A 7308-nucleotide genomic window follows, 5' to 3' on the forward strand; every position below is an offset into this window, starting at 1 on the left:
CATGGAAAAATATTCTCACAATACAAAGACAATCTTGAATCCTTCAAGAAGCTGAGTTTTTATGATCAAGAAGTTATGAGTTTTTATGATAACAAACAAAACTTTTCAGGAGACTATTTCAGACGAAGTATATACCATATTTCGTTTGTATGACAAAGTACACCAGACAAAGCATACGATCTGTATTAATGATACATTTATTTCTTGTTAAAAAGTCAGAATATTCTTTAAGAAGCATTAATACTTTATTCCTTAAACAAATCGAATGAAGAAGCTTCCTTAGAAACAACGAAAGCTTGCATAAAAGAAATGTCAAATCCTTGTGTTAGGATAGAAAGAGAAAAATCTGGTATATCATGGACAAGACATTGAAAAAGACTGCTCTACGCCAACTTCAACTACTCTGCTCTAACACTACTACTGTTATGCTAAATTTAGAAGGAAATCACGATAAGTAGCTAAGAGATACACACTTCACTAAAAGACATTTAATGCTTGCATTAAATGCATCAACAATAATCTCTAAGATCAACAAAGAAGACAAAAAAAACAACTTATGAAGAAATTTAAATGTTTAAACTTAACACCGTTGCAACGGTTATCTTCTTTGAAGCTACTATATAAGGATTAAGCCTCCAAACACCAAGCAGAGAAGAGAACATAGAATACAGATACGAAGAAAATCATTGTACATAACAAGATCAACATTCACTAAGAAGTTTACATTGAGCAAACATTTTGAGAACAAAGTTGAAGCACTACAAAGAAACTTTTCATTGTAAATCTTGTACATAGTTCTTCGTAGTCTATTTGTGTTGTATTTTCATAGCATCATGTTTAGAAGAGACAAAGTTATTCTTATAACTCTTGTCAAATTTATTTGTAAGGGTTGAGTTTGAAGAGGCTTGTTTAAAAGAATGCTTGGGTTTGAGCTTGGAGAGGCATGTTGAAAGAATACTTGGTCTTGAGCCTGAAAAGGCTTGTTGAAAGAATACTTAATGTTTAGCCTAGAGAGGCTTATAGAAAGAATACTTGGTATTTAGCATAGAAAAGCTTGTAGAAAGAATACTTGGGTCTGAGCCTGGAGAGATTTGTTGAAAGAATACTTGGATAGTTGCTTGGAGAGGCAAGTCAAAGACTACTTAGGTTTGAGCCAAAAAGTGGCTTGTGAAATAATACTTGTATCTTGAAAAAGATAGTTAAACTCAATCTGGTTGGATTGAGAACTACACCTAGTCTCTGTGTTTAAGATGAACCAATATAAAATATATGTGTCCCTTCATCTAATTGCATTCCAGTACTTCGTCTATCATAGCTTCTACTACTTCACTGCATATTAAAAGTGTGAATTTTTGATCTACACTATTTAACCCCCTTTCTAATGTGTATCTTTTTCTCCAACAATAATGTAGTGCACTAATCGTAGAGTGATAAAAGAAGCATCCAATTAAAAATCTAAGCCAACTTTGGCGAGTTTGCAACCAATAATCATGGGTGATGAGATGGGTTTCACATCAAGCATATTAGTGTGAGATAGAAGATCTTTGATGTACTTGGTTTGAGTAAGAAGGCTACCATCATGTTGAGGACGAACTTCAATACCAAGAAAATAGTCAAGTTTTCCAAGTTGTTTTAAAGATAAGGCATTGTTAAGTTTAGTTTTGAGATGCTGAATTATATCAAACGAATTTTCAGCAATAATAATATCATCAATGTAGATAAGAAGATACATTGTAGAATTTTGATGCTTGTAAGCAAATAATGATGGACCACACTTGTTGTCTTTAAATCCAAGAAAAAAGAGAGTAATTTTGAGCTTTTCAAGCCATGTTTTTGGGGCGTATTTCAATCCATATGTAACTTTACGTAACTTACAAAGAAGATAATTGTTAGATGATTCAAATCCACAAGGTTGTATCATTGAAACTTACGCTTGTAATGAGCCATTCAAAAAGGCATTATTAACATCTAATTGATGGATGACCCAATAATGAGTGAAAGGAAGCGTTAAAATAATCCGAATGGTAATAGGTTTTGTTAGTCACTTAGCCTCAATTAACTTAAGAGGGGGGGGGGGGGTGAATTAAGTTTTCCAAATTTTCCTCTTATAAAAACTTTTCCGAATTACTTTCTTACAAATTCAATTCCTTAGATAAATTTATATGTAAATAATGAATAATGCAAAAACTACTCAAACACAATTAAATATCAAGTAACTAAAAGTGTAGGGAAAGAATAATTGCAAACTCAATTTTATACTGGTTCGGCCAATGCTGCCTACATCCAGTCCTCAAGTCTCCAACTTGAGATTTTCACTATTCTTGTAACTCTTACAAGACTTGAATCTTCCAACACCTCGGAACTCCCTTTCCTTGTTTTGAGATTCAAAAACCAACAAGGAGAAAAACCCTTTCTCCTTCACAGAAAATAATTGAGTTTAAATCTGATACCAAGGTAGAGAAAATAATTCTTCATGATAAATCTGATATTGTTGATTTTGATAAAAACGAAAACAACCTACACTCTTAATTACGATATAAGATTTATATAGGCAAAAGCTAAGCTCGTTAGTTGTAGTAAACAACTAACTGATTACTAACTACTAACATATAACAATAAACTAATATCTAAGAATACAACTACATATACACATGGAAAAGTACTCTAATCATACAAAGAGAAGTTTATATTCTTATATACATTTTAAAAATAGTAATGAGAGAATTAGTAGTAAATGGTGTCGAAAAAAAAAGAATTAGCTGCAAACCAATTATCGTTAAATTGTTAATTTATATTTAACTTAAAATAGTTCCAAGCTTCAGAGAACTCAGTTCCTAGGGATTTTAACCCATTGAGAGTAGTTTGAAATCTTTCAAACATCTCAACAATGATTTCATTCTCCTTCAAAGAGAATAACTCATAGTGTCTCTAAAGAGTAGTAGCTCATTTGAGCCTAACATCTTTATTATCCTCATGAGTTATCCTGATGACTTCCCATATTTCTTTGACGGTTTTGCAACTGTAGAACTTGTTGTATTACATTCTTGACAGACAGCAAGCCAAGATATATCTTACTTTGGTGTTGAACTATAGGATGTTATAGTCATCCTACATATACTCACTTTTTGCCTTTGTTATTGCAACATCACCTCCTATGATGATCTTTCAAAGATGATATTGAGTGGACTTGATGAACATTTTCACCCTATCTTCTAATATGGGTACTTTTCTCCATTAAAGGTTGGTGGCTTTGTAAGAAAAGCTCCTTTAGGTAGGTATTGACCTTCACTACTTTCCATCTTAGGATCTTTTCCTTCAGCATGATTAGATGCTTAACCCCAACAAAGGTTGTGCTCTAATACCAAATTATAGAGAAAAGAAAGACATTAAAAGGGAGGTTAAATAGTATCAATAAAAAAACTCAGTACTTTTTTCAAAATAGAAAAGTAGTTACAAAGCCTTATAAATGTTAGCCTGATCAAATATACAAATATTCTTTTACAAGCCACTTTTAACTTAACCTAAGTGTTCTTTTACTTGTCTCTTCAAGTAACTACCTAAGTATTCTTTAAACACAAAGCCTCTTCAAGTTTCAATAACCAAGTATTCTTTTACAGTCAAGCCTCTTTAGGCTCCAACAATTAAGTATTATTTTATAGACAAACCTCTTCAAGCTCAAATCAATAACACAAAGTTAAAGCCGGGAAATCACTTTTTTGTTTTGTCTTACTATCGAGATGTGATACAACCAATTAAGTACAATGCTTTAACAAAAAGAATATATAGAGTTTTTTTATTTTTTATTTTTTATTTTTTTTTATAATTTTTGTTCTATCTATGTATATTTGTATATGTATAACTGCTCACCATTCTTTCTGAATCTTCAAACTTCTTTATATAGGTACTTCACAAAGATGAGCATTGCAAATCCTTGAGCATTTCTCATAAACTTGCTTTGTCTCTTTTCATCTTTATTCCTCATAGAAGAAAGGGTTCGTTGGTGCATTACATGTAGATAATAAATGTGTTTTACCAAATTGTCATTTCTTATCTAATCAAAGAAGCTATTTATCACCTTTTTTGTACCAAAAGAGATGAATTTTTGTATGTGTTAGTTATAAATAACTTTTTTTTTGAAATTTTGTGTGTTTCAAGGGGGTTTACTTGTCCTTTCTCTAACACAAAACATGTTTGTGTTCCTTTTTGTAATTTAAGAATTAAAGAATCTTTTTAATCCTTTCGATCTATTAGAGAATAACATAGACAAAGATGATTTGATTACCATAGATTATAAATGATATATATTAAATGCTTTTATCTGATAGACAAAGTAATTTGTCTAAAAGACTTAATAGCAAAATAACTAATCACTTTAATACTATTCATCTTAGTAAGATCTAAAAAACTTTTTCTTTGGAAAAACTTATGAGTTTCTTATCATTAAAACTTATATCCTAAGGGATCTAAGATCGTATTTGATAAGTGCTATGTTTTCATTAAATTTATGGACCAAAAAGTCACTTTCTTCCAGACCAGTCCCTCACGCTTAACGTGGCATCTCATGCTTAGCGTGAATTGTGCTGACATGTCATTACTCAAATAAGACGAAAACTTTTATGACCTAAAAGGGGGAATTTCGAGGATAGAAGTGGAGAACCTTTCTTGGAGTCTGGGTGGCGACTGGAGAGCTTTGGAACCTTTAAGATCAAGCTTTTTCCTTTCTTCATCATTTTGTAGAGTTCTACATGTCTATGTATAGCTAATCTCACCCTTGTTGGGGTTTGATACAACTAAACCCATTCTCATGTGTAAACTCTAAGTGATCAATCTTAGTTGTTATTGCTCTATTTCTTGTGCATAATGCTTGTTATGGTTTGATCACCCTTAACTTGAACTTGAGGTTTTTAAGAGATTGGAAAATGATTTTAAACCTTTGAATGGAAATAGAGCATCTAATGGTGCTTATTGCTAGGAATAAAGTAAATTCCATTAGTCTTTCTTAAGCTTTGGTTGTGAAAACTGGTTTCTTGGTTAAACTATACAAGGAATTAATAGGTTAATCTAGCAACTTAGATGCCAACTTGTAAGGGATTAGGGTTGGTTATTTTTGAGAGTGATTAATAAATTCTGAATGACAACTATTGTGAGCTCATTGATAAATATGAGAGGAAGGTTTAGTGAAGTCAAATCCCAACATTTATTAATATTGTTTTAGAATCAAGTTTTGCACCCTAAGTGTTTACAAAAATATCAAAAAGAATTCTTATAACATTCACATTGTTTGCTTACATTATTTACTGCAACAAATCAAATTCTTATTGCTTTTTGGTAGCTTAGTTAGTATAACAAGTGATTTTGTAAAGTGTTGCGCAAGTCCCTTGGAAGACGATATTGATACTTTTATTAAACTACTTATATGATTTGGTACACTTGCTAAGGAAGATAACAATATTTAATCTAACATCTATTCCAAGTACATTCATTAAGAGAAAACATATATGAAGACATTTGTTCAGACAAAGATATGAATGAATAAGTTATAATATAGTGAAGTACAATCATATCATTTATCAAATTTTGCTATTCTCAACTAATTTTAGCATGCATCAAAGGAGGGGTGCATAAGTCAAAAAACTTCCTACTCCATTCAAACATGTGCCATTTATTATATCTTTCTATCTTTTTTCTCATGCCTAATGTCATTCAAACTCATGCCTAGTGTGACCAATTCAAAGGCAAGTCTATCTCCTCATGCTCAATGGCACGAATCCTATGCCTGACATCATCATAATTGAGAAACTTTGAATTGAGCTACACCTACTACTATAAAGGTGTGCTCAGTGTGATGACGAGCTTTACAATTGGTAGAAACTTATTTTATCTATTTTCACCTGAAATTAAACAAAACCAACATACAACATGTAACTCAACTTATAGACAACATATAAAACTTAAAAATAACTCCAAAAGCAACATGCAACTAAAGATTTACAAGAATTATCAATTCTTTTACCCTCCAAGACCGAAAACTGAAGCAAACTACATTCTCGTGGAATTCAATTTGAAAAAACCAACATTTAATGAGTATCAACAACAAACAATCTTCACATTCCAAAAATGATCAAACACAAAGCTACCTTTACCTTTAATCACTCAAAAGAGAAGAGAAAGAAGAAAAGGAAGACATCTTTGCATGATTCCAACTTGGTATTCTCGACTCCACAAGCTTCGAATCACTAATCTACCCACTTCAACCAATTGTAAGAAGCGTTTGGGAGGAATCAGAGGAATGGGGGAATAAAAAGGTTTCTTGAGCTCCAAAGACCTTCTCTCTACCTTATTCTAGTTGATCCACTTAACTTTAACCAAAACTCACTCAAGGATAACTTAACTATCAAAGGTTCCTTGACCCTTAGAGCTCTAAAATAACAACAGTAACAACAAATGAATTATACATCACATATAATTAAATTTAAAACACCTAAAACACACAATGTTATATAATATGATAAGAAAAGTAGTGAAGGTTACTGAAGTGTTTGTAATGAATTTTTTTTTTATAATTGAGAAAAGTACACGACAAACTAAGGTTTCACAAAAGTTACACCTATGGCATTAGCCAAAATAATAAAACTTAACTATGGTGGAAAAACATCCCATGTTACAAAAGGATTTGAATAAGGAAAAACGTATTTAGCCAACCAATCTATGCATTGTTTTTCCTCCTTCAATGAGAGTTGTGTGTCTGCCAAGGAGGATAACCTTGTTGGATTAAATTATATGCCATTAAAGAATTAGTCTCATAGATGATCCTACAAAGATAACGTTGTTAAAACCAAGCTCAAGCCTTTGATGAAAACTATCATCTATATAACCATAATCTATTATGATAATCACTAGAAAATATAAGAAGAAGCATATATGAATTCACAATGATAAGTGAGCATTATAGTTTGGCCTTCCAGATCAGTACATACTCTCTTGAGAGAACTCTTTAATTATCTCTTTGTCTCCTTCTAATAATGGAACGTCAAAAAAGAAAAAAATGTACTATGATATGGAGACCTAACTTATGTTATGCACCAGGGGTTCACACATACATGTCTCCATATTAGTAAGATATTTTCCACTTTGGGCCTAAACCCCCATGGTTTTACTTTTGGTCATTAACCAAAAGGCCTCTTACCAATGGAACCATGTGTGTTTATAAACCCATGTCCATCCTTTTGTGTAAATAATGTGGGACTTTGATTGTATTCCAACAACCCCCCTCAAATAAAGGACCATGATTTACTCCCTTACAACGAA

The sequence above is a fragment of the Cajanus cajan genome, chromosome 3 (genome assembly GCF_000230855.2).
Source record: "Cajanus cajan strain Asha chromosome 3, NIPB_CcT2T_4, whole genome shotgun sequence".
Lineage (NCBI taxonomy): Eukaryota > Viridiplantae > Streptophyta > Magnoliopsida > Fabales > Fabaceae > Cajanus > Cajanus cajan.